The following is a 27,892-nucleotide window of genomic DNA, read 5'->3' on the forward strand; positions in this document are numbered from 1 at the left end:
CTTGCATCAGGTTCTGTGCTGACAGCATGGAGCCTGCTTGAGATGCTCTCTCCTTTTCTCTGCCCCTGCCCTGCTCATTGTCTCTCTCTCTCTCCCTCTCTCTCTCCCTCTCCCTCTCTCTCTGTCTCTCTCTCTCTCTCTTTTTCAAAATAAATAAGTAAACATTTTAAAAAAAGAAAAAGAGGGGCACCTGAGTCACTCTGTCGGTTAAGTGTCCGACTCTTCATTTCAGCTCAGGTCATGACCTCAGGTTCATGGGATTGAGCCTGGAATTAGGCTCCATACTGACAGTGCACAGCCTGCTTGAGACTCTCTCTCTCTCTCTCTCTCTCTCTGCCCCTTCCCCCCACTCTCTCTCTCCCTCTCTTTCTCCAAATAAACTGAAAACAAAACTACTTTAAAAAAAGGAAAAAGAAAAATGTCCACAATAAGTGAAAAATGTTAAATGTGGTATGAGGTATGGTTACATTTTTGTAATGATTGGGTAAATCACTGAAAGAGAAATGCAAAAGAAGGTTTAGGTTCACTGTATTGAGGCAAGGGAAATATAATAATGGCTTTTGTTTCCTATTTTCCTCTTTGTTACATTTTCTAAATTTTCCAGCATAAACATGCTTTACTTACATAATAAAAAACAGAAAATAAGTGACGTTGAAAGGAAAGACAGCAAAAATAAAGTTCCAGTCTACATAAATAGCAGCAGCCTGTTTCCCAGGCTTCACCAGGCAAGGGGACATCTTCTTGGTGTCACAGGGTGCACCCCTTTCAGCACACTCCCTATTTTTACCACATTCCAGTAAAACCAAAACATGGCCAAGGCGGAGAGGGTAGTACCCAGGGCCACGTTTCTTAAAAAAGTATTAATGTTGGTCCCCACTGTGACCTACATAGTTTCTCTTTACATTAAAATTTTTTTTTCAATAATCCACTTCATTCCTTCCAAAGCACAGTGCCCCATTTCTATCTAGATTACAAAATGTGTTCAGGGAAGAGGTTTTCTGACTTAGTAGTCGGACACTTGTAGTGTCTCCTACCTCGATCACATTGCCCTGGTTTTAGTCTTAGCCAAGATGGACATTTCTGGTAATGCTGACAGCTCCCGCTTCATTCATCAAATGCATACCTCTCTGCTTTTCTGCCTCCAAAGTAGGTAGCAGAAGGTAACGCCCCTGGGGACAACCTTCAACAATGAGGGATCAGTGGATAAATGCCCCAGTTTCTGGGTCCCAGCATGCCGGCAGAGATGAACACCAGTTGCCCAGAGAGGCCATCTTTCTTGGCTCTTTCTCCTTCCCTTCTTCCCCTCTTCCTTCTCTCCCTCTTCCTGGAAACCTCCTCCCAAATTAACTTCCTGCACCCAAAATCTTGTTTCAGATTCTGCTTCAGAGGAACTCAAACTGAGAGAGCTCATAAGCAAATATAAAACCAATAAAAAGAATTATACCACAGAGCCCCAGAAAGCTCTCAAAGATGCTGTGAAACAGAGTTCATCCGTTTCTAGAATACATTCCCTCATCGTACATCTATTTAGTAGGCTTCTACATTGGGCCACACACACGCTAGGTGCAAAATGAACTGCAGAAACACAGTCTATACCCGTGGAAGACACAAGATGCTCAACAGTCACCAAGCCCACTATACTATGAGAGTATAGGAAAATATAAGAAAGATTAATATTGGGGAGGAAAAACGATCTTCCTCTTTCTGAATTTTTAGCAGAGACCCCTGTAGTGAAAGATTAACAGGAGAAAAACCAGCAGAATTTATTAACAGGTATACCGCATGCAAACGTGGGAGGTACCCAGGGAAAAACGAGTCACTCGAAGAAGTAGCTTAGAATTCAGGCTTAGATATCATCTTAGTAGGGAAAGGGGCGGAGCATGGAGGCTCCTCCAGGAACAGCAAATAATTTGTAGGAAACATGAATGGGTGCTTAGAAGGTATGAGGTAGTCTCACAAGGAGGTATGAGAGTTTGTGACAAAGTCTATATGGGTGTGGTGTTGACCTCCAGTCTCCTCTGCATTCTCTGCAGTGGTGAAGACCATCTTCCCTGGTTGGTGAAACTCCCAGGGAAGCACCTATGCCAGCTGGAATTTTCAAGAGAACTTGTCTTAAGGCAGGTAAGGGCAGTTCAGAGAAAGCCTCTCCCTGTATCCACTGCCTTACAATTACCTACAGCTCAAAAATAATTAATATACCACAGCAGCATATTTGGGGGTGGCATATTCTGCTGGCCTTCACGAACCTAGTCTGAGATGATTCAGCATGAGGTTTTTGAGAGGACACCGCGTAAACGGCGCCCTAACAGTGGAGTTAGACAAAGAGAGGGAAAAGGCTTTGATCCTCGCTGTTTGCGAAGACAGAACAAGGAAGGTGGAGATGGGTTCGGCTGGCAAACCACGGTAAAGGTTTGAAGATTTCAAAAAATACATGTTCAGCAAACACTCTCTCCTTTCATCTCATATGAGTTAAATATCCCCAGAAGTGAGCAGGTGCTTGGACACCTTCGGGGTGTTGATTACTGAGAAGACCAAAGCTGGCCATAAAGATTTAAACATGGCTCCGAGAAACATCCTTGCTATCAGAGGCTGATAGAATCTGTTCTTGTTAACCAGGGACAGTGTGGCTCTTCTACTCGGTGGCAAAAGCACTCTAACTTGCTTCAAAGACCCACAGCTTTGGTTTCACAAGGATGCCACTTGAAATTGGTTTAAAGAGTGCCCGCCTGTTGGTTCCCCCAAAGTAGCCTCAGAGAATCAGAACCTTAGAAACCTTGAGGGCATGCGCACTCCCCGAGAATCTGAATCAGCTCAATTCCTCCCAAATGCATGCACTTTTGCACAATGCTGTGTATGCAAAGTAAAGGCAATAAATACAGTTTCAGGGCTTCTGTTTATGATTGATCGCCTTTTTTTCTTGTAGCAATCTTGTAAGTTTGACTTCTTATTTTTATTATTCTCACTGCATACTAATACTTCAAACATTTTACTAAATTATGGTTCTCTGGTCCCTACTTCAGAATAGTTTAACTGATTTAATGAGCTCTATCTAATTATTGCATTTCACCTTTCATATGAGAGTGCAGGAGTGTTTTGGCTGAAATAGTCGGTAATAGCTCAAACACTCCGAAAGGAAGAAAATGAGCACGGGTAATGCAGGTCTCAAAACAGTTCATTTTATGCCAGACATAATTCTTATGAACATACATATATATGTATACAGATATATTTATACCTTCATTAATTAATTCATTCACACGTTCACTATCTATGCGCCCAGCATTGCCAAAGACACCACATCAGCTTACAGCAGCCTTTTTTTTTTAATGTTTATTTATTTTTGACAGAGAGAGAGAGAGACAGAGCACGAACGGGGGAGGGGCAGAGAGAGAGGGAGACACAGAATCCGAAGCAGGCCCCAGGCTCTGAGCTGTCAGCACAGAGCCCGATGCGGGGCTCGAACTCACAGACCGCGAGATCGTGACCTGAGCCGAAGTCGGACACTCAACCGCCTGAGCCACCCAAGTGCCCCGACACCAGATCAGCTTAAAAGGCGCTTTCTTAGGTCTGCATCCCTCTACTGGGGGGCACAGAACACAGGGGACTCTTGAGCTAGACTGGTCACTGGTACCATCACTAGGGACTCTTGAGCTAGACTGTCTATAGTTACATCCTGGCTTCACCATTTCTTAGCTATAAGATCTTGGACAAGCCAGTTAACCAATGCGTGCCTCAGTTTCCCCTTCTGTACAACGGGGACATTACAGCAGCTACCACCACAGGACTTTTGTGAACATGAAATGAATCAGTACATACAAACCAGGTAGGAGTGCCTGGAGCTGAATAAGCACTATAATTGTTGCCTTTTTTTTTTTTTTTTGTTACTATTGTAGTGTGTCTCATCTTCAACACTCACAGAGATCGCAGTCATCAATTTCTATCTACATACTTATCTATTTAGTTAATGAGTTGTCTATTATTGTTTGTTTGTTTGCCTCCTTCATCAAATTATAGGATCCATGGAGACTGACACTAAATTCCCTGTGCCCGGCATTGTGCCCAGTAAATGCTTTGTTGATTGCTTGAACGAATGAATAAATGATTCTCTTTCGGGACATATGACCCTGTCACGCTAGACAAGACTTTCACTTCAGAGATTTCCAAGGCAGGCACATGTCTATCAAATGCCATTTGTTGGAAATTCCATACAGTTTTCTATCCAGATGGTACCAGTGACAAAGGAAAGCATTCTGGCATGAGGGAAAGTTACGATGCCAGATGACGAGCCAATTCACTGTATTATTCATCATCAAATGTTGTCGGCCAGGAAACTGTTGTCAGCTGAGCTCCACAGTGGTCAAGTGAAGAGGCTGAATTTTAACAGAAGCTGGGATTATCATTAGAGACAGAGGGTTCTGGGCCAGGAAAATGGGGCTTAAACAGTAAGAAGCTTCTCAGTCTTGTCTTGGCTTTGCAACCTTGGGCAGGTCACTTCACCTCTCTGGGCCTTGCAGCTTACTGTTTCTATAAATGAAGGACACAAATTGTCATCAGTAATTCCTAACCCTGGTTGTGCACCAGAATCTTCTGGAAAGCTAAATCCTCTAGGCCAGCAGTCAACCAACTTTTTCTATAAAGGGCCAGAGAACAAATATCTTAGCCTGTGCAGGCTGTATGTGATCTCTGTTCCAACTGCTCATACTCAGTTCCCCCATTGTGTAGTCAAAGCAGCCATACATGATGTATATGCAAATGACCATGGCTGGATATGGCCAGCTTGCCTGGGGGCCACGGTTTGAGGACTCCCGCTGTAGGCCACGTGTGGCCTCTGTAGGGTAAGAACCAATTCTCTGCATATTTACAAAAGCTCTTCCCAATGACCTAGAAGGGAACCATCAGATTAGATGGCAACAAGGACACTTCCAGCTCCTACTGGGGGCTGTGATTCTACATTTCTTAACTCACTGTGAGAAGTAGCTATTCTCAGTCAACGCTATTTAGACAGTAATTTTAATATTCCTTCAAGCGCATCACATTTGGGTATTAGCCTCCTACATATGAAGTTTTTACTCTTTCAAAATTCAATTCTCTTCTAGGAGAAGATTGAACAGTTCTTTTCATCGTGTTTAGATCTTAAAGCACTTCTTCCTGTGCGTTCCTGTCAGTTCTTTGTAAGGGACAATTCTATGGCTAACTTGCAAATGAGAAATTTAGTATTATCCCTTCTGGGCACTAAAGTGATACAATACAGGTGAGCCTTCACTTTAAGAAAGGATAATACATAATAATGTGAAATTATGAAACAATTCAGTTGAGAAGCATTTATAGTGTTTGCGCTATAATTCCTTTGTATAGAGAATTCCTTTCTGCTGAGGTCATGGCTGTCGCGTGACAATACCTTCTGGTTTTCTAGGGATAGTGTCAGTTTCCACCTGTTGTCTCTTACTAACTCACATAGCACTCATTTTCATCTCTAACATGTCTCAACTGGATGATAAATTGAACGGTCATCCTTGGTGGTGACCTTGAAGGAAAATAGAATAATTGCTCCATTTATTTTGTGGTTACTAAGAAGCAAACACTGCTCTGAGGGCTTTATCTATATTATCCCAATTGATCACTACAATATTTTGCTGATGGTTGATGATCTGAGGTTGGGTTTTTCCAAAAGCAGACCCCGAGACAAGGAAGTGGGGATAAGTAGTTTTGGGGGGGAACATGTTCCCAGAAGCACAGAGAGGGGAGTGAGGGAGCGAGGCAGGAAAAGGAAGGAAGCCAGTACACAGAGCATTTCGAGTTGGTCATGGCTGTGAATAAGCAGGGCTCAAAATCTCTGGGAACTTTCTGAGAGGCTCTGTGAGCATGCCTCCGACTTCTCCCTCAATGGAACAAGGAAGCAGCAGTTTTATCTCATAGCTCCCATCCCGTGTTGGTTGAGGGTCATGCCTGGAGATATTCACTCTCCCTCCTGCCTATGTGCCCTGTCCACAGTTACAGGAGCACATTCCTATGACTAGAGAATGACTTTCCTCAGCTGAAAGACACAAAGAGCTTTGTCAGTGTGTGTGCCCCAGAGCACCAATGGCATCTGCTACCAGGACACTGAAGCTTAGAGACATTAGGTCACGTGCCCAAAGCAACCTAACTGGTAGATGCCAGAGACAGAATCTTGACCCATGCAATCTGGCTCTGGAGGGTTTACCCTTAACCATAGCAAATGACCTCTGTGTGTCTACCCCTGAGTCAATTATGCATCACCCAATATCTACCCAGGGGTCTTGTATGTGGTCTGAGTGGCCCTTGCAATGGCTCACAAAGTTTCCGCAGAGCGAGGTGCTGTTGCCTCTGTCACAGCCACAGGCTGAGGTACTCATGACCATGGATCCCACTTGGCCTCTCAGGGTACTGTCAGGCAAAGTCTACTTCCTCCCTCCACCTGTACTATTCTGAGGCACGGTAATTTCTTCTTCAAGGACATCCCTGTGAGATCAAGTGATCAGCTTGTCACAAAGCCATGGCCGGCTTGTTTGTATTCACCTTCTCTCCTTCCCTGCCTCACCCCTGGTCCCTGGGATTGAACTCTCCAATAAAGTGTCAGCACCTAAGCTTTTACTTTGTAACTGAGCACAATCTACCTGCAGTAAGTTTTGACAAACACAAACATCTAAGTAGCCCACACCTGCATCCAGATCTAGAACATGTCCATCAGCCCAGAAAGTTCCTCTGGCCCCTTCCTGGTCATTCCATTCTTCTTACTCCTATGCAACCACTATTCTGATGTCTTTCAACATTACAGAGTGACCCCTCCCATACCATGAGGCTTCTGAGGGAACAAGATTGTATCTATAAATTCCTCTTGAAAAACCAAAATTGAGCCAGAATCTGATCAAACCCCTACATCCAATAACCAATGACCAATTAACAGAAGAACCCAGTGAATTATACTACAGTGATGATATCAGCAAAATCCAGACAGTGAGCAACTCTACAGGTCAAATAACTCACTTTCTTCAACATATAAATTGCAAGGGGAAAACAAAAGAGATAGAGGGGAAACTGACAGATTAAAGAAGGCCCGGGGCGCCTGGGTGGCTTAGTCGATTGAGCATCTGACTTTGGCTCAGGTCATGATCTCACGGTTCGTGGATTCGAGCCCTGCATCAGGCTCTGTGCTGACAGCTGAGAGCCTGGGGGCAGCTTCAGATTCTGTGTCCTTTTCTCTCTCCGCCCCTCCCCTGCTCGTGCTCTGTCTCACTCTGTCTCTCAAAAATCAATAAATGTAAAATTTAAAAAAATTAAAAAAAAAAGAAGGCCCTACAGACATAACCAATCTCAATGGACTGATGCTACTTGGATCTGGATTCAAACAATCCACAAAAAAATTATATATCATCCATGAAGCAAACATAAAGGGAAACATTGATTGGATGTATGACACCATTAAGAAATTATTGTTAAACTTAAAGATGTGACATTGGCATTGTGGAAGAAGAGACCTTACCCTCTAGAGATACACACTAAAATATTTACAAAATAAATGACCTTCTATCTGAGGTTTGCTTCAAAATAACAATGAGGGGGGAATGGAAATACTGAGACAGCACAGTTGATCATGAGATAAAGTTGGAGCTGGGTGACTGGGTACAGGGATGCCCATCATGTATATTTTGTCTTTTGTCTTTTGTATATGGATTTTGTTGTTGTTCACAGATGAAGATATACGGATTTTGTATTTGGGCGTTTCCATAATTCAAAGTTAAAACAAATAAACAGAAAGGCAGAGAACTCTGTTAAAAAGCAAAACCTGATGTAGAATTCCAGGCTCGAAAAGAGGTTTTTAAATTGCTACTTCCCGGGAAAAGTGAAAGTTAAGGACCTAGAACGTGCCTTACTGGCCTTCACTCCTCTCCCCTGCAGTCGCGGATGCAGTGTGAATCACGCTGGTGGGGCAGAAAGAATCTGGGCTTTGGGGCCAGTGAGACAGGGACTAGAGCCCTGGCTCTGCATCGTGGCAAGTCACATAGGACGTCGGATCTCAACTTGCCCCATCTCTGGCACGAGACTAATACTACCTTGAGCACTAATTAAGAGACCCAGCACCTGAGTGGCGAGCATTGCGGTCTGGACCCAAATCCATCTAACTCCAGAACCCATGCTTGGAACCACTGTGCTGCACCATCCTCACTAATGAGATCTCACTGTTTGCCAGTTGACTTTGGAAACCTATAGCCGGACGTTCACTGTAAACAGTAGGGCACGTGGTCCCTAAATCAAACTCTCATTCTTTGACTCCCAGTTTTATCATTAAAAATGTGGTCGTGGGCAAGTCACTTGACTTCTTAAGCCTCAGGGTTTTCTTCCGTAAAATGGGGGGTAATCACAGTAGGTGCCCAGGGGTTTCGGTAGGAATAAAAACAATAATATAAGCACAATGGCCACCTGGTATTTTCGCCTGCCCAGTATCCATGCTGTCCTGATGCTCTTTACAGGAAATTAGTCTCTCCCAGTCAATGGCGTTTGAGCTGGAATGAGACGACTCTCAGCTCCAGGGGGAGAATATGACTGGTCTCTCAGAGCACCACACTCTCCTGGCCATGACTGGCTTAGACATGGGTATGGGATTCACACTGCGTCAATGGGATCCCAGCGTGGGACTTACTGCTGCCACTACTGAAGTCCCCCATCATCCGCATTTGCTTTCTGAGGTTTCAGTTACCTGCACTCAGCCTTGGTCCTGAAGTGGATGATCTTCTTGACATATTGTCGGAAAGTCAACAGTAACCAAAACCTATGGGTTTAGGGTTAAGGTAAGGGTTAGGGGTTAGGGGTTAGGGGTTAGGGTTAGAAGTTAGGGTTAGGGTAGTGCCTCCGTCACTCACTCACACCTGATCTCACTGCGTAGGCATCTTACCAACTCCTGCCATCACCAGGAGAGTGAGTACAGTACAATAAAATGTTTTGGGAGAATGACCACATTCCCATAACCTTTTTTATTCTATTTTATCATTGCTGCCGTTAGCCCCTTACTATGTCTAATATGTACATTAAACTTTATCCACTGAGGTATGTACTAAAAAAAGCATAGAGGATGGCGCGTTTGCTACTGTCCCACTAGAGATCCTGGGACGTATCACTCGCAGATAAGGGAGGGATGCTGACAAAATGGGACCACAGCACAAAGAGAGCCCACAGGCGGAAGAAGTACAACCAAAGGATGCATGTACCAAGGCCTGAAGTTGTTTCTGCAAGTGCCAGCCACACCAGTAAATAAGTTACCTTCCTAGCATATGCCATTCTATGCTGATTACTAGAGCGTCTGTCAAAGAGCAAACACTTAAATGTTAGATCCCATTATTGCTAATATGAAAATAGGTAAAATTTCTCATGCTGCTCTTTCTTTTCTTGCTTTGCTTGGATTATTTGTTTTAAAGTCTTTTTTTTTTTTTTTTTAACTACAGGTAATTTTGAATAGATGCAAAAGCAGCGAAGAACGTATAACGAACCCCCATGAACTTCAGCAATTATTGACTCATGGATAGCCTTGTTTTGTCTGTACTCCAACCACATCCCCTTTCCCATCTTATTTTGCGGCAAATTTCCGGTATAAACCTTTTCATTCATACTTTTTTCCAGATCCTTTTATAATGTTTCCTTTTGTAGTGCACACTGTTGGTGGCCTGCCCATCATCCATTTCCTCAATCGTAACCTCCAAGGTTTGTTCTTTTTTTTTCTCAACCCCTTCCTCTACACAGCTAGAGATACAGGCCTTACTCAAGCCCCTGTGGTGCACCCGTTTGCCTTAGGGATAATTTCATTTTCCTTGTCAGTGCCCGGGTCAGGAATGTGAGTCAAAATTTGCTACTGAAACATGAAGGGAAGACTGCTGGGGAAGCAAGATACGTCTGGGAAATTTTAGGCCCTCCCAAGGCAGCTCAGAAAAAATGGTCTCTCTTTTCCCTATGAATGTTGTCCCATCTGGACACGATGCTCAGATGTGGAACACTCCTATCTGCGACTGGCTTGAAGAGTAAGCTCATATCAGGTATGGCAGAGGACAGGGAGAAGCACATTGACGCCTTAATGATATTATTGAGCTGCTAAATATGCAACACAAAAACTGTGCCCTACCTCTGAACTTGATGTTCTGAGAGTTACAAATTTGTTTCACGGTTTAACCCATGTGTGCCCAGGTTGCTCCTATTTGCTGCTGGAAGCACTTAACCTAACATCGATACAGACCTATGACCTACACAGTCTGGGTTCTGAAGGCCGAGGAAGGTATCAGTTTAGGATGGTGTGCAAAGGGAATCTAAAAGAGATTGGCTTAATCCAGAAAGAAGTTGATTTCTTTCTTGATTTCTTCCTCATAGATGAATTTGCGTAGGTGGTCCCGGCTAAGGTGGCCCTACAATCATCAGAACCACGTTTTTTCTGCCATCCCTAGCCCACAGCTTCCATCTCATCTCAGCCAGCTGCTCAGGAAGAAGACGGCCACCAGCCACTGTGAAGAAGGCAGAGATGATATAGACACTCGATGCCTTTAAAGATACAACCCCCAAATGAATCGCACATGTCACATCTCACTGGCCAGAACATAGTCACATGGCAACAACCAGCTGCATGGAAGGCTGAGAAATGTAGACAGGATTCTGAGTGGCCATATGTCTAGTTCTATTACTACTTAAAAAAAAAAAAAAAAAAAGGAAAAGGAATTACTGGGGCACAGCCAGCAGCCTCTGTTACAGAAACAGGGAGGGTTAATTGATTTGGTTCAACTGACAATTTTTAATTAAAACGACTTCAGAATGTAAACAGGATTTAAAAGACACGTTCTTGATCACTCCCCCAAATGACATAACAGAATCTATTTACTTCATCCCTTTCATTTCTTCTTTTTAGGTTGAGCTCAGAAGGATTCCAACAATCAGTAATCCTATGCCGGTCCAGTTTATTACCTTGTACACATGAAATTAATAACTAAACATTGCCAACTTCCCTTAATTCCAAATGTCTTTTCCTCAATTAGACTGCATAACTGTGGTTTAATTATATTCTGCTTGATAGTCACCAGAATCCCATAACAAGCTCTTATTTCACAATCTTGTTATTAATCAGAGTAATCCAATTTATGGAAAAGTAAAGACAGACAAACCGAACAAAATGACAGGGCTGGCACGAAGCACAGTATTCTGCAGCCGGGCTGCAGCAGCTGTCAATAAAGCGTTCATATAGTTAAGATATAAGCGAGACTTCGATTCCGGGGCAGCGGGCTTTAAATGATGCATGAGAAGCCACCAAAGCAAATCCCTTTCTCCATGGTCCCCTCCGGGTCAAGCACCATGTTTCAATTATAATTTCACCAAATTGCTGTGATGCAGCAAATGTTTCAGATTAATAGCAGTGCAGCACAGCTCTCTGTGGGATGGAATCAGAAAATCTTGTTCAGAGGTTTGCTGAAATATACCCCAAGACGCTCAGCTGCAAAACACATTAAAGACTCCAAATGATGGGAATATTTCTGATGTGTATTCCCCAAAGAAGTTACTTTTGCAGAAAACAAGTTTATCATTTGTGGTAGCAAATAAAATTTCTCCACACGGCCAAAGAGGCTTCTTGCAATTACATCAGGAAGGCACCACCACGCGGCTCATTATGGAAATCATATTTACATTAGTAGGGGAGGCTATTGTTTTGCCAAGATGTGTCTCTTTCTCCAGCATGCTCCTAAAGAGCTTGTAAGAAATACTAAATCATTTGGTTTGGCTTTTCATTTCAAATGACGCTATTCCTTGGAAAAAGATTTGTATAGGTAGACATTATTTTGAAAATTCTACCTCAAATTACCAGCCAAGTTTTAAGATGACGTCTACTAGGAACTTGCCATGGGTCAGATGGCCACTGCATTACCATACCGGACACATCAGGAATAGAGAGCGCCAAATGGACTGCAAGTTTTGCCCATACTCGTTAGTGGCTGTATTCGCATTTTCAAGCCTTGAAGGGAGTCTTTGGGAAATTGTATTTTTGGCTAATGTCCTTTGCATACATTATCTTAAAAATAAGAGCAATTTGGGATCTGACTTCTTTATTGAGGGATTGTTCTCACTAACACCATTGCTTATGGTTCTAAGTAAAGGAGAAAGGATGCTCCCTAAAAGAGACGAAGGCTGGAGGAAAAACCTTGGGACTCTCTCTCCAGGAGTAATTTACCTAGTAAGAATGGGAGAAGACCAACCACTAATATACAGCCTCAGCTCTCTTTCACCTTTTCCACTCCTAAGCTGCGTACTGACAACAAGTGTGCATATTCTCCCTCCCTGTCCTACTCTTGGACTTGACAGGGGTGAGGCAAGTTCCAATCTTCAATCGGACTAGTGGGTAAGAGTCCACGATACCACCTCAACTCTTCCCAAATTTGGGCTCCAAAGCCCAGGTATGGGGATGGAATATAATGTAGACCATTTTGGTTCATGTCTACAATGTGGCTTCATTGTCAGTAAAGCTCGTATCTTGATCCCCACCTCACTCCTCCTTCTGAACTTGGAGGGATTGAAATATGATAATCTCTTGCAAACCCCACACCTGGTATGGCTTTCACAGAGTCATCTTGCATGTGACCCTAATTTGCCTCCCCAGCCATATCTGTCTTTTTCTCTAGAGTCATCTCAGTACATATATTTCCATTTCTCCAAAACTCTTCTGTTTTTGTGTCTGTTGGAAACTCAACTGATGGTTTGTAATCCAGCTGCACGGGCATGTGGAGTATTTTTTAATAATGAGTTTGAAAACTTGTGTAATTTATGGAAATTTGATACTGCTGAATGTGACATGAAAATTTAGGGGAAAAAGAAGATGAACTCTAGGCAAGAGATTTGAAGGAGTTATCCAACACAAGGTTTAGTCAAAAGGGAGAAAACCTATTCAATTCAACAAAGAGAAGGCTGCTCTTTCCATTGACACCCACAGCAAAATATTATTGATCTTTCAAGCCTGAGCCCTTAGGCCAGCTTCTCTCCCTAGGCTTTTCCCATCCTGCCATATAACTTCTCTTCTTTGTTTCCAACCTTTCACCTGGGTCACTCCAGTCTTCTTCCAATACGCAAATGCTAAAGACCACCGGTAATTTATATAATGGTCGGAATTACCTTCTCTCCTCTCGCTTTCTCAGGTTTAGTGTGGTCTTGGCTCATGTACCTGCTAGGGACTACTACGTACATGTGACAGAACCCTGATCCAGCAAACCGAAGTTAATATGAAAGGAAGAAAGAAACATGGTTCCTGGTAATTCATCTCAGCGTTTCTGACGCCAAAGCTACAAGTTTAAATGCTACACACGTGATTACAACGGCAAATGTTCAACATAGCAAAAACCAAAGAATTACAACTGGAAGATATATTCTAATACCATATAGTTCCATTGTCTTCAACACCAGAACACTGCTGCAGGTCTCATGTGCTATTTTTTTTATGCAGTGATTTGCCATTTTGGCACATTAAGCATATGCCACTGAAGAGGCCGCAGTGAACAAGACACAAAGGGTTCTTGCCTTCACAGAGGCTACTATCTCATGGGGCAGATGGGTTGTTTAAGAAGCACATGAGCCAGGGATGTTATGCTATGAATGGAGAAAGAGGGGGTTGTAGGAAATCCCATAGCAGAAGCAATTCATCCAGTCTAAGGATTAGAAAGGTTTTGTGAAGAAAGTGGCTTTTAAGTTTAGACCAAAAGAATGTGTTTGAATGAAAGAGCAAACATCTGGGTGCTAGAAGATAAATTCAAGTTACAGGACTGCCTTAGAACAGCTGGGTGACCTTGGGCATGTACCCTTTCTTCTTAGGCTATAGCTGCTGATCCATAAAATAAGTTAGGGTTTGGAGAACTTAATCTGGAAGGTTCCTTCCATCCACGAAGGAAAAAATTTTTTTATGTTTATTTATTTTTGAGAGACAGAGACAGAGTGAGAGCACGGGAGGGGCAGAGACAGAGGGAGACATAGAATCTGAAGCAGGCTCCAAGCTCTGAGCTGTTGGCACGGAGCCCGATGCAGGGTCTCAAACTCACAAACGGTGAGATCATGACCTGAGCTGAAGTTGGACTCTTAACTGACTGAGCCACCCAGGTGCCCTGGCTGGTTCCTTCCATCTTTATAAATCCTGAAAGAGACTGCCAGTCATTTTAGTCCATCTTCAGTCCATCCTTTACAACAAAAAGCAACTAACACAAGTAAGAGAAAATCAAAGAAATGTCAGTAGGGAGGTTATAATGGTGAAATTGGGAAAACGAATAAGCTGGACCATCCTAGGTTCAAATCCCAGTTCTTCCCTTTACTAACTGGGTGATTCTGAGAACATTGCCTAACTTCTCAGGGACTCAGCTTCCTAATCTGTAATATGGGGCGAGACTATTACAGTTGACTGTTGAACAACGCAGGGTTAGGGGCGCCAATCCCACCTCACACGTTTGAAAATCCACAGATAACTTTAGACTCTTCCAAAACTTAACTACTAGTAGCCTACTGGTGAGCAGAAGACTTTCTGATAATATAAAAGCAGTTGAGTAATACGTACTTTCCATGTTATATGTATTACATACTATAGTCTTACAATGAAGTAAGCTACAGAAAAGAAAATGTTAAGAGAATCATAAGAAAGAAAAATAAATTTACAGGGCTATATGGTATCAAACAACACAAGGGCTCCCAAGCTTCACGTTTTATAACTTCAGTCCTTGGAAAGAGAAAAACCTCAACCTTCAGGGTACCAAGTTCAAGGAACCCAGGAAGAGCTCCAGTTGGTCTCCCTAGAATCAGGTGCCTGGACAAATCAAGGGTCAAAAGAGATAGGGTCCTGCTGTATACAGTGGTTGCTCCTACAGCAAATAGGGAGCTGTATACAGTGGTGGCTCCTACAGCAACTAGGGAAATAGAGCTTGGCTAGGCAATTCCCAAAAGAAGGAGACTGAAGTAGAGCTGAGTAGAAAATCCAACAAATGTTGACTAGATTTTTATGCAAACTGCTTCTCTAAAATAATGCCGAAGACACAACTGATTGAATAAATGAAACAAATTCTTTTAAAAGCTGAAATTCTGGGGGCGCCTGGGTGACTCAGTCAGTTGAGCGTCTGACTTTGGCTCAAATCATGATCTCCCGTGAGATCGTGGGTTCGAGCCCCACATCGAGCTCGCAGCTGTCAACACAGAGCCTGCTTCAGATCCCCGTTTCTGTCCCCCTCTCTCTGTGCCGGTCCCCAGCTCACGCTGTTTCTTAAAAATACATAAACATTAAAAAAATAGTTAAAAAAAAAAAGCTGAAATTCTGTTTAGGGGAAAAACACCACATGGGGTTCAGAAATCACTGAGCATGCATATATTGGCTTTGCTCACGCCGACATAGCCACATGAACCTGTAGTTCAATGCCCAAGTTCAATTCCTTAGACTTCAGTTTGCTTTCTTAGAAGATGCGATGAGCAAAAGCTGCAGTGAGATACAGCACTTGACAAATACCCTAAAGAAACACTGTTGCTAAGAGCTTTTCTGCAGCCCTAAGAATATCACAGAATTAGGTAAACTGGGAATTAAAGGTCATACCCTGGAGATATGTGAAGTGTGTCTGCTCCTGTGCTTAATGATCAAAACCACACTCCCACAGACAGGTGTGTGTTCTGGGAACATGACTAACAAGGAGCGAGGAGGAGGAGGAGAAGCAGGAAAGGGGAGAAAGGACAAGGGAGAAAGAAAGGACAGGGCGAAAAAGGGAAGGAAGTGGGAAAAATGAAGGAAGGAGGCAGGAAAATTAAACCAGTCTGTTCTGGGGCACTGCTGTAACATCTTTCTTTAAAGAACAAATTCCATGCAAGCATTTCACAGTGGCATTTTTGTTTTTATGTTTTGTTTTGTTTTTTTTGTTTTTGGAAGCTCACTGAAAGCAATTTTCTTCTAACTCAAGGATAAAAGCTTTCACCAACGTTTTCTGAGATATTTTAGCGGTGGCAGGAACAGCCAAATCAGTTCAGGGACTGCTCAAGTGTGGGGCTTGTGTCACTGCTTGAGATGACGTCATGGGAACCCCAGAGGGACCCCTAAACAACACTGCATCCCAGGGTAAAAAGTTATCCTTTTTGGGGCACCTGGGTGGCTCAGTCAGTTAAGTATCCGCCTCTTGATTTCAGCTCCAGTCATGATCTCATGGTTTTGAGATCCAGCCCTGCATTGGGCTCTGCACTGACAGCATGGAGCCTGCTTGGGGTTCTCTGTCTTCTCTCTCCCTCTGCCCCTCCCCCCCTCAAATAAATAAATAACATTTAGAAAAAACAAATGTATTCTTTTGTGATCGTCTTTTAACCCCTCTGAATAGCCCTCAGGCAGTCTCAGTTTGGTGCTATTATGTGTTGAGTCCCTCTCAAAAACCAGTCTATCCCCTGTGGTACAGAGTGAAAGGAGAGCCCTCTGGTGGGCAGGAGGACTGAGACAGAATTGAATAATACTGATGTGTTTTCATTGCCGTTAATACTCTAGTAATGTTCAATTGTAGGGTATGAGTATTGGTAGTCCTTTTATAGTACATATGTAAAGTTATCTTAGAAGTTCTTTTTGAGTTTAAAAAAGGCAGCAAAAGAAAAAGTTCATGAGTGGTAGTACCAGATGTAGCAAACATACAGGACGTACCCTTTTAGTGACTAAGCATGTAGGATTGTGAGGTTCCTGGGTCAAAAGAGATCCCATGTTCTTAATCCACGTCAATGTGGGAGGAACAGTCAAATATTCTGGGTGGGAAAGAGCACCACGGTATTCTGAGACCTCTGTCAGAGCTTCAAGTCTTAAGAGCTTCTTTTCTTCAGGGCAACATTTTCCCTTACGAAGTGCTTCCATTAATGACAGTCATGATTATAAGGATTTAGAGCCCTAAAGAGATTTCCTCTTAAAATCTTTAGTCTAAGAGGATATTGTGGACTCCACAGTAGAAGGAAAGTCTGCCAAGTATCTGTGCTGGACTAATGGAAAGCCTCAAATGGATTGTAGAACTGCCTCACCTCACATTAATGATAAAACACTGAAAAATATGAGACCGTCTTGGGAACTGCTCACCAAAGGGGCACTGCCCTGCATTTCATGCTGGTAAGCTTCATGAGGAGAAGACAAGAAAACCTGGAAACTGTTGGTGGAAAAATAGAGGATTGCTTTGCCAACTCCTAAAAATAAAAGCAATAAATGTTAGCCAACTGTGGATCCGTAGGGTTATTTTTAAAATCAACCGAAATAAAATGGAAGACTTAATTTCCATTATGATGACCTTATTGCGAGCCCTGAATTGATTATTTCATTTGAAAGAAAATGCATTTAAAAATAAAAGCCAGTTACATCCAACACATAAATAATGACACCACAACACTGCTCAGTGAGCCTTTTGTGGGTTCAGCTTGCAGATTTGGTTCTCCTTGAAATAAAATATATTTTAGCCCTGTTTTCTCTTTATATATGAAATCATGGCAACCATGTTTATTGCATTCTCTTTTTTTCTTTGGTCCTAATTCTTCATTAGGATTCCTCTTCTATACCCTTGCGGTACAGGTCTTTCAAAAATATACTACCTAAATCCATTTAAGCAAAGGGTGGGATATTCTGAGCAAGAAATGAGAGGTTAAAAATCACCTTACCGCCTTTATTTAGTATCTGTCACAGACAAGATCTCATGGGAGGTACTATGCTATGAGCATTTCATTTTAATGAGGGTCCAAGACAAATACACAAAAAGGGAAGAGTAGGGTAAGAGAGATTTCTTCTTTAAAGAAGAAACATAAGGCTTTACAGGACTAAGTGCCCAGTCAACTTTCCACAGGGGCTGGGGTGGGGGATATACCTCAGTGAAGGAGGTTTGGCCTGGAACCAAATACAGAGCAGTGGTGCTGGCATAAACACACACACACATCTTGGCTAAATGGGACAGCTCAAGAGAGCAAACATACATAGGTGCCACGTGGGAATAGAATTTTTCCGAGTTGGCTGGAAATCTGTATGTTTGTTTGTTTTCTCCTAAATGTAAAACCTCAGGTTTTTAACTGCAGGCAACTAATTAAAAAAAAAAAAAATTAACATCATATGGATGAAAGAAAACATCTGTAAACTGGATTCAGCCCATGGATTGCCAGTTTGCAATCTCCACCATGTAACTAAGCCATTAAGGCTTGAGATTTGAACCCATCATTGAACTCTGAACTAACCAGAAGAAAGAGGATTTGTATTGTCTTGAAAGAAAGGGGATATTTCTATAAGGAGAAGGAAAAGAGAGTAAAAAATATACTATGTGGAGGGCAAAGGGTGAATGAAACACCAAAGCAAAAAAGGTAAAGGCATGTCCAGGAAACAATGAATGGGTTTGTCTGGTGAGAAGACAAACTCATGTATGGAAGAAGTCAGAGATCAGGCTTGGAAAGCAAACGAAAGACCAGGTGGACAAAAACCCTGAAGTTTAAGCAATGAAGCTTAGGTGTTATCCTATCGGCAATGAAGATCTAGGGACCCAGAGACTGAGGCAATCAAGGAGGTTTTCCAACAAAATTAACCCAATCTATCTGGAAGATAAAGAAATTCCACGGGAAGTGTCTGATCAGAAAGTTACCGCCCTATGTCAGGAGATTCAGCTGAAGGCCAGAGGAATGGAAATCTCATGGATGAGATAAGACCTGCAGCAATGGATAAATCCACAAGACTGATAAACTGTTTCCTCTTAGAAGATGCCAGAGATAACTCTTCTGTTTGGGATCTTCAGTATTAGTAGGTGTCCTAGTGCAAATATCCAGGAAGACATTTGGAGCCTGAGTTTAGGAGATAGTCCAGGGACACTGATGTATTTTGGAGTGTTTATCCCACAGGGGGATGGTCCAGGAAGAAATTCCCCAAGGGAAAGGCTTTAGAGGGGAGCATGAATCTTAGAGGATGAATGCCCAATGTCTATGTTTCTTCCAGCGTACTTCAAAACCTTTCTAACTTGAAAAATCCTTGTCTTTGAATTTGTGTGATCAAGTGATCTCAAATATCTACACATTCTATTCTATTCTATTCTACTCTATTCTATTCACATTGTTGTATATATCACCCAATTGACATGTGTACTGAAATCTCTAAATCTCTTCTCTTCAACCCAGCTTATATTTTAAGACTAAAAAGGAAAGAGAAAAGAAAAGAAAACAAAAGAACTGTAGAATAGATACCACCCTGTCAAGAATGGTTAAGATATAGTCCTATCAAGGGTCTAAGAATTGCTTAAGATTCTTTCCAGTACTGTAAGTAAGAAATACCAGAGTCTTCATCCATAAATTCATTTTAAAGCCATAGAAAATGAAGCCCCTTCAATCCAGAATTTATCTGACAGTTACCAGCTGCTTTACTCCCCCACCAGAGCTTGGCTTTCTGAAGGCTTCACCCCATGTTAGAAAAATGCCATCATTTTTGATGCCATGCATTAAAAATGCATTCTCCTGAAAGCCTAGAAACAAACTCTAATGTTCATAGTCAGTTGACTTTCTACAAAGGGTCCAACATGGCTCAGTAGGGAAAGAATAATGTTTTCAACAGATATTGGGACAAGTGGATAGCTGCATGAAAAATAATGGATTTGGTCACTACCTTGTAGCATAAACAAAAAATTAACTAAAAGTACATTACAGATCTAAATTTAAAATAAAAACTCTAAAACTTTTAGAAGAAAATACAGTGTAAATCATAGTGCCTTTGAGATTTCTTAGGCATGATCCCAAAAGCAAAAGCAAAAAAAGGGAATTTCAATAAATCAGACAACATTAAAATTAAAAATTTCTGTGCCTCAAAGGGTACCATCAAGAAAGTGAATAGATAACCTGCTGTCTTGGGAGAAATATTTGCAAATCATATGTCTAATAAAGAACATACTTCCAGGGGCGCCTGGGTGGCGCAGTCGGTTAAGCGTCCGACTTCAGCCAGGTCACGATCTCGCGGTCCGTGAGTTCGAGCCCCGCGTCAGGCTCTGGGCTGATGGCTCAGAGCCTGGAGCCTGTTTCCGACTCTGTGTCTCCCTCTCTCTCTGCCCCTCCCCCGTTCATGCTCTGTCTCTCTCTGTCCCAAAAATAAATAAAGGTTGAAAAAAAAAATTAAAAAAAAAAAAAAAAAGAACATACTTCCAGAATGTAAAAAGAAATCCTATAACTCAATAATAATAATAAAAAGATAGCCCCACCAAAATATAGGCAAAAGATTTAAATAGACATTTCCCCAAATAAATAGGCATATGAAAAAAACATTCAGCGCTATTACTCATTAGAGAAATGCAAATTCAAATCATGAGATACTACCTCACGTTCACTAGAGTGGCTGTAATCAAAAGGACAGACAGTAATAAGAGTTACCAAGAATATGGAGAAATTGTAACCTTCACACATTGCTGGTGTAAATGTGAAACAGCATGGTCAGTGTGAAAAACAATTTGGCAGTTCTTCAAAATGTGAAACATAGAGTCTCCACATGACCCAGAAATTCTACTGCTGGGTATTTAACCCAAGAGAAATGAAAACATCCGTCCACACAAAAACTTGTACACAAATGTTCACAGCAGCATTATTCGTAATAGCCCCAAACTGGAAACAGCCCAAATGTCTATTAACTGAAGAACAGTTATCTAAAATGTGGTATATCCATATAATGGAATATTATATTCCAGCCTTACAACACAGAAAAACCTCAAACACGTCATCCTAGGGAGGTCAGAAAAGACCACAGATTGTATGATCCCATGTCCAGAATAGGCAAGAGACAGAATAGTACAGAGACAGAAAGTAGGTTAGTGGTTGCCTAGGTCTGGAGTGGGAGTTGAGAGTGTGGAAAGTGACTGCTTATGGGCACTAGATTTCTTCTAGTGAATGATGAAAATGTTCTAAAGTAAGATTATGGCAACAGTTGCCCAACTCTGTATATATACTAAATGTCACCGAACTGTCACCATACATATATCAAATGGGTAACATTTCAAATGTATAAACATTTTCCATGGGATGTTGGTATGTAAATTACATCTCACTAAAGCTATTTAAATTTTTTTTAATGTTTATATATTTTTGAGAAAGACAGAGACAGAATGCGAGTGGGTTAGGAGGAGAGACAGAGAGGGAGACACAGAATCTGAAGCAGGCTCCAGGCTCCGAGCTGTCAGCACAGAGCCCGACGTGGGGCTCGAACTCACGAGCTGTGAGATCATGACCTGAGCCGAAGTCGGATGCTCAACCAACTGAGCCACCCAGGCGCCCCTACAGCTCACTAAAGCTATTTAAAAAGTACATCTGCACCATATAGTGCTACTAGCCAAACAGGGACTTCTATTATTTTTAGTCTTCTTTCTTTAGGTCCCTGAACCAATCCTTCCCTTTGTCAGTAATGCTTTCACTCTGTTCACCACGAACTGACCCCTCTTATCTTTCAGAACAGCTGCCATGTTCCTGTCTCTCAAAACACATGCCTGTTCATGTCTCAGGCACTTGCAGTGATGCTTGCTTCCTGGAAAGCTTTTCTCCCAGATATTTACAAGGCTGCCCCTTTCCCACCATTTTGGTTCAGTACAAAAGCAAAGACTTTTTAAAGACTCTTTAGCCCAAGCAGCCCACAGTTACCACCTTCCACCCGTTTTGCTTCATGGCATGCGTCTGTCCCTAAGCTGGCTTCTGTGTTTATTTCCATATTCATAGCTGTATTTGTTTGTCTGTTTATGGATATACTAAAGCTTATGCTCCCTGAGGGGAGGAGATGGGCCCTAGCTTTCTCCACCACATGAAGTCTGTAATTAAGAATTGCTAGCTACCCAACTTTTAAGACAGATGGAGCCATCATTAAGATGCTTGGTTCTGCCCTTGTAATCATGTCAGAGTAAGCAGTTAAGTTAGGTTTTAACCTGATGCCTGGAGGCCAGCAACAAGGAAGTCATGGCCAGTTACTGGGAAAGTCAGAGAGGCCTGTCCTGGCAGCACTCCATGAGAAGGTGGATCACACCAGACAGGCCCAAGATGGCAGATACCATGACGGGAAACCCCTGACCAAATTAGGAAGAAAAAGTGGGAAACCCTGCTTCCAAGAAATATCTGCCCTAAGTAGTGAATATTCCACCCCCTGGTTAACAACTGTCAATGAAAGATAAAAAACCTAACCCCCCGGGGCACACATCTCTCTCTCTCTCTCTCTCCTTCTTGAGCTCACTTGCTCTCACATCTGGAGAGTGTACTTTTGCTTTAATAAACTTTTCCATTTGTGTCCCTCGTTCGCTGTGCTGTGTTTGTGCTTGAATTCTTTCTAGTGAGGAGATCAAGAACCTTCGATGACATCTTTGGAACCGGCTGGGTCAAGGCTCTAGGGCCCAGGGTCTCCCCGTTTCACCAGGAAACAATAGAGTAAAAAAAGGAAAGCTTTCCTCCTCTCCCAAACTCTACCCTCATTCACCCCCCAGTTACCCTGAAAAGCAGCAAGGATTTACTCTACAATCTTTTTACACAGAAAGCCTCTCACCAAAAGAATGATTTCAGGAAAATGGATTCCTTTTCACCTGGCTGGCTTGATGACAATATATTTCAGTAAAACCAGAGTCTCAAGCAAGATTGATGAGAGGAGAGAAAAGCAAATAACAGAGGCTAGCCCACACTTCTAAGCAAAGGAAAATCAAAGCTGGGCTCCAACAATAGGTGTCAGGAAGCCACCCAGTGTTGTGCTGTGTTCCTCCTTTTAGTTTGGAGTCCTCCCGTTAGCGATTACCCAGAGAAAACGATGATGATCACTCTGGGAAACAAAGGAGGAGAATGAAGCATGGCAGATTGTGGAGTTTCTCAAATTTATAGCTGCCTTTGTGCGGGTAGCCACAAAGCATCAAGTCCTTCAATCTTTGAAAAAGAAATAGAGAGAGAAAGAGAGGTGGTGGCTGGGTCGGGAGAGGGAGAAAGAAAGGGAAAAAAGAAAAAAACTGTAAACATAAGAGTATATCTTCACCTAACATTCTTCCAGACAATAAGAAAATCAAAAGAAAGGAAATGATAGGAATGAAAGAAATTTTATATAAAAGTAACATATCTATTGATTTCTCTTCTGTAAAAAAAAGAAAGAAAACAGGGCTAAAGTTACAAAGACAAAGCCATTCAACTGGTGCTTGATGCCTTTCTAACCTGGGACAGTATTGGCGAACAGCATAGTCAATAGGAAAAACGTCAGCAGCCTCTTCACAAGTTAGCTGTTCCATCATGAAAGACATCACATCCAAGTAACTCAAACCAGGGTCCCCAGAGAGATGAAGACCAAGTTCAGATACAGCAAAAAAGCTCATGCTATTGTAACCATGTCTCCGGGCCTGAACGTTTTAAAGACCCAGAGCATATCTGAGCCAACCGCTCAAATATTGAGGACTGGCATTCAGGAAATGTCCTCATGCTCACGCAAGAGGAGACCAGAGATCACGAAGGGATCCTTGCACCTAAGCCTCTTCCTCCCCCACTTCTGCCCTAACCCTGACACATCCCAGATGTTCTGCCAAAAACAAGTTTAGCATCCGCTTATCATAGGCTCTAGCCTTAGCCCTGCAATTACATCCTGCCTTGGCAGGAACCTGAACCTGGCAATCAAGACTCCCTCTGGTCTCTGATTTCTGCATCTTGCTTGTTTGGGGAGGCAGCGGAGCAGGGGCAATGACCACATACAGAAGCAAGGGTGTGCAAGACCTGCATCTGAATCCTGGTTTGAGTTTGGACAGCTGGCAGTGTGTCCTTGGTGAAACGGTGCCAGGAATCTGTCTTTATGGGGATATGGAGCATCTGGCAGTTCCTGGCACTCCATAGGTGTTGTTCTGTTTATATGAAGTTTTTGAGATGTTTCCTGCAGTAGAAGGGTTTACTCTGCCCAAAGGACAAACTGCAAATGACCAGATGCCCACAGCATGGCAGTGGTGAGGAGCACAGCATTAAGAATCAAATGAGATTTGTGATTCTGGGAATCCTTTGGTCAAATTCCTCTTTACGATCTGAAAACGCCTTAATACTCAGGATTTACTTAATGACGCTGCATCGGCCGCTTGACACGAAGGGGAAATCCGGAAACTTACTGTTACACTGGGTTCTAGCGTTCTAACCATTTCCAACAAAGGAGAACACAGAGAGGGAACAGCTAATGTTTGTAAAACTTCTCCAGGGAAAATTCTGGGGACTGTTTCTATTAGAGCATGGTGAGGGGCCTGCCCATCTAATTGACCTGCAAGTTTGACTGCACATCACTGCAAGTGATGACTTCTGTCCCAGGGGAGTTAACAAAAGGGTCAGGGCATCTCCTTCCTTGAAAGAGTCACCTGTGTCATTGGGCTTGCTCCGGCCTCTGACCCAGAGAGCTGGGCCAACTCTGGAGCCAGGCCTGCTTAGATGTAGGAGAACAAATTGCTCTGCGCACAGGGCTGTGAACACTGGGGGCCATCCACACTGCTTGGTATAACTAGACGGGAGGAGGGATAAAACCTCTTCTCTTACAGTTGATTACATTTCTTCAGCCTTCAAAGAATCCAAGTAAGACCTAAAGATTCAGGCCATCTCTAATTTGGGCAAGATTTTTATAACAATGGGTTCAAATTCTAGCTCGATAAGATCCCAGCTGGACGGTGCAGAAGGAGTTACTTTTATCCTGTCCCTTGGTTTCTTTATCGATAAAATGGGGATAACAGCAGGATCCACCTATTAATAGAGGATCATATGATGCTGAACATATTGTATAAATGATCAGATACCACACACAGAGTGCCTAACCTCCAGTGATGGCACTTTGTGATGACTAGGGGCTATAGCATACTGGTGCTCTCCCAAAGGAGGACCAAATGATGTGAAATATATTTAAATTACCTGATGTCCCAATAGCAATTTGGCCTCAAGGCAATTTGCCCAGCATGCTCTAAGATTGAACCCCGTTGCTCAAGCTGATTAAAAAAATATGGAGGGCATGATCAATAAAGCCGTTTAACAAAACATAGACGGACTTGCATCAAATTCTATAGCATAATTCCAACTAGACTCCACATCATTTTAAGAAGAAATATTTTATTTGTTGTTACATGAAGTTACTCTCTGTTATGTTGTTTTTTTTTTCTATTCAGTACACAAAAAAGAAAAGGGAGAAATATGTTCAAGAGGAAAAACAAGGCTTAAGGACTGAGAGGTAAATGCTCTTTGGCAGAAATGAAATCCAGTACAAGATAGTGAGGAAGCAAAACTCATGCTTCTGAACCAATGTGACTAAAGCAGTCTGCTGTAAGGTTTGAATCAAAAATCAAAGGTTATGCATGTAGGAAATCCCTGTTCTTAGACGTTTCGTGCTTCAAGTTTCATTTTGCCATGAGTGGGAACACACATACAATTATTAACTCCCAACCTCTTCATTGTCTAAGAGAAACAATTTTTCAAAAACCTGAATTTTTCTTCTCTCTCAAAACGTCATCTATCTTTTGTTTCTTCTATTTTAAACACCTTCAGACAACATGTTCTTTTAGGACTTGGACCTACAGTCTCCAGAACTCTAAATTCTCTAAACACTTCTGGATCAAGCCAGACGATCAAAAGACTGAAAACATGTGGCATTTTGACTTCACAGAGTCATTTGTTATTATTATTATTGTTATTATTTTACATTCTTATTCCCTTGGCTTTTATCAAAGGCTGATACAAGAAGCACCATGGTGACAAAGACATATGTACAAGGGCACGCACTGCAGCAGTTTCCAGTAGGAAAAATTAGAAATATGATATTCTACACGTCCATCAGTAAGGGTACTGGTTAAAGGAATTAGGGCACATCCATATAATAGAATACTACGTGGATATTAAAACAAATGACACAGTGTTATATGTACTGATATGGAATGACTTCTAATATATATTAAATTAAAAAAAAAAAAAAAAACAAGGTGCAGGGGCACCTGGGTGGCTCAGTGTTGAGCGTCTGACTTTGGCTCAGGTCATGATCTATGGTTGGTGAGTTCGAGCCCCGCATCAGGCTCACTGTCATCAGTGCAGAGTCCACTTTGGATCCTCTGATCCCCTCTCTCTCTGCCCCTCCCCTGCTCATGGTCTGTCTCTCAGAAAATAAACATTTTAAAATAAACACAGCACAGAAAAATGTATATAGAGTGCTCAAAATTGAAACATACACAGACATACATGCACATACATACATACAAACATGGTCGCACATGCATAGAATATCTCAGACTTGAAATCAATGGCTGTCTCTCAAGAGAATCTCAGAAGCAAAGGTTAAAGTGAGAAATATTTTTTTTTCACTAAATACCTTCGTGTGCTTTGCATCTATTAAAAAATTAAACCCAAAAGGAATGGCCATTAAGTTCATTCTGACCCTGTGTGCGTCACAAAAACCAGCTCTTTAAAATGTTAATTGGTGGGGCACCTGGGTGGCTCAGTTGGTTAGGTCTCTGACTTCAGATGGCTTCATGATCTTATGGTTCATGGGTTTGAGCCCCGCATCAGGCTCTGGGCTGACAGCTCAGATTCTGTGTCTCCCTCCCTCTCTGCCCCTCCCCTGCTCATGCTGTCTGTCTCTCTCTTAAAAATAAATAAAAACATTAAAAAAATTTTTTAAATAAAATGCTAATTGGTGTCCCACAAAAAAGTATTTATCTTCTACCCACCTTGGTGACTCACAATGCACGTGCTATATTCGAGTCTCTGAGAAGGTCAGCAATCAAATATCTTGTGTCATTTAGTTTAACCTCAAAGTTCTCAAATTTCTTGATCATAGGACTTCCCCATTTTTTTTTTTTTGAGAGGCATTATCTCTGAACACCTCATCCTGGCAAATATAACATTGCAGCATTTATTTTAAAAGGCTTTGGCCACCAAGGCAGGCACTATCTCTGACAGGAAAGAATTTAGCAAATCAGGTCACCTTTATTTACTCTTAGAAATGAATGCACTTCCTATGCTGAAATCATAGGAAGTCTGTACTGAATTAGAACTTTTTCACACTTCAGCAGCCAAGAGACAGGGAGCAGATGTGCCTCAACTTTCTCATTTTTAGAATGGGTATAACAGCACCTACTGCGTGGGGCGGGGGTTGTGAGATGGAGATTAGATAGCCTGTATAAAAATGCCTGTCCTAAGTAACACGTAAGAGAAGTCAAACACTTACTAGTACCTGCTACAGTTTCTTCTCTTCTAGGCCAGCAGTTTCATACATGCGTGGGGCTGTTTCCAAGAGGCAGTGGAGTAAAGATGAAGGTAAACCCGACAAGAACATCCGGGAGCCTGGAGGAATGCCGTCAATGGGTCTTTGTACAAAGAACAGAAGTATCTTAATCACCTTTGTTGCTTGTGACCAGAAAGGTCAGCGGAGAACGAGACTCCAGGGGTGAAGGCTGTAATAAGCTGTTCTATTCACCATCATTCAATAAATATGTTTCTGGCTTTGGAAAGATTAAACGCAGCTGTAAATGAGGTGGCTCTCTTATCTGCTGCTAGTTGGTTGCTGCAGAGACCATTCTATTTGTAAACATTATCCAGGATTCACACCGACGAAGGCTTAAGCTTGGTGTTTATTCACCAGCTGCCTTCGCTGCAGGATCCTTTCACATAATAAGGGAAAACCGTGAGTAGATTTTACCCAGGTGGCCACCCCAAGAGTTTAACAGCTATGCTGGATTAAAAACCACAGTATGTAGAAAACAAACTTTCACTTATCTTCAAATTCTTAAAGGATGGGAAAAGTCCGTTGAAATAAGATGATGCGCTTAACGATACTCAGCTGCCTGTGTGCTGTGAAACCTTGGGTCACAATTCCACTGACTTAAGAATTTTTCTGGATTTTAACCACTTTCAAGAGGTTCATAGTGACAGAACGTTACTTAAA

At 42.2% G+C, this 27,892-nt stretch overlaps 1 protein-coding gene and 1 long non-coding RNA gene across 8 annotated transcripts in view; one reads left to right on the top strand and one right to left on the bottom strand.

Moving 5' to 3' along the window:
* Window positions 1–27,892, bottom strand: part of FRMD4B (FERM domain containing 4B) — a 324,897-nt gene that overhangs the window by 242,873 nt on the left and 54,132 nt on the right. Inside the window, exon 1 of one of the 7 annotated variants that reach the window (XM_045493501.1) lies at window positions 27,347–27,586. The exons of 3 other annotated variants lie outside the window; for them this stretch is intronic. The gene's annotated coding sequence lies outside the window, so the exon portion shown is untranslated. Of the gene's footprint in view, window positions 1–26,675; window positions 26,803–27,175; window positions 27,587–27,892 lie in introns of those variants that run through there. 3 more of the 7 variants (XM_045493500.1, XM_045493499.1, XM_045493502.1) reach the window with 3 other exon arrangements.
* LOC123605853 lies at window positions 368–27,308 on the top strand. Its single transcript, XR_006715934.1, has 3 exons — window positions 368–2,121; window positions 13,176–13,282; window positions 27,206–27,308. It is a non-coding gene; the product is annotated as an uncharacterized LOC123605853 (long non-coding RNA).

Source organism: Leopardus geoffroyi, chromosome A2 (genome assembly GCF_018350155.1).
Source record: "Leopardus geoffroyi isolate Oge1 chromosome A2, O.geoffroyi_Oge1_pat1.0, whole genome shotgun sequence".
Lineage (NCBI taxonomy): Eukaryota > Metazoa > Chordata > Mammalia > Carnivora > Felidae > Leopardus > Leopardus geoffroyi.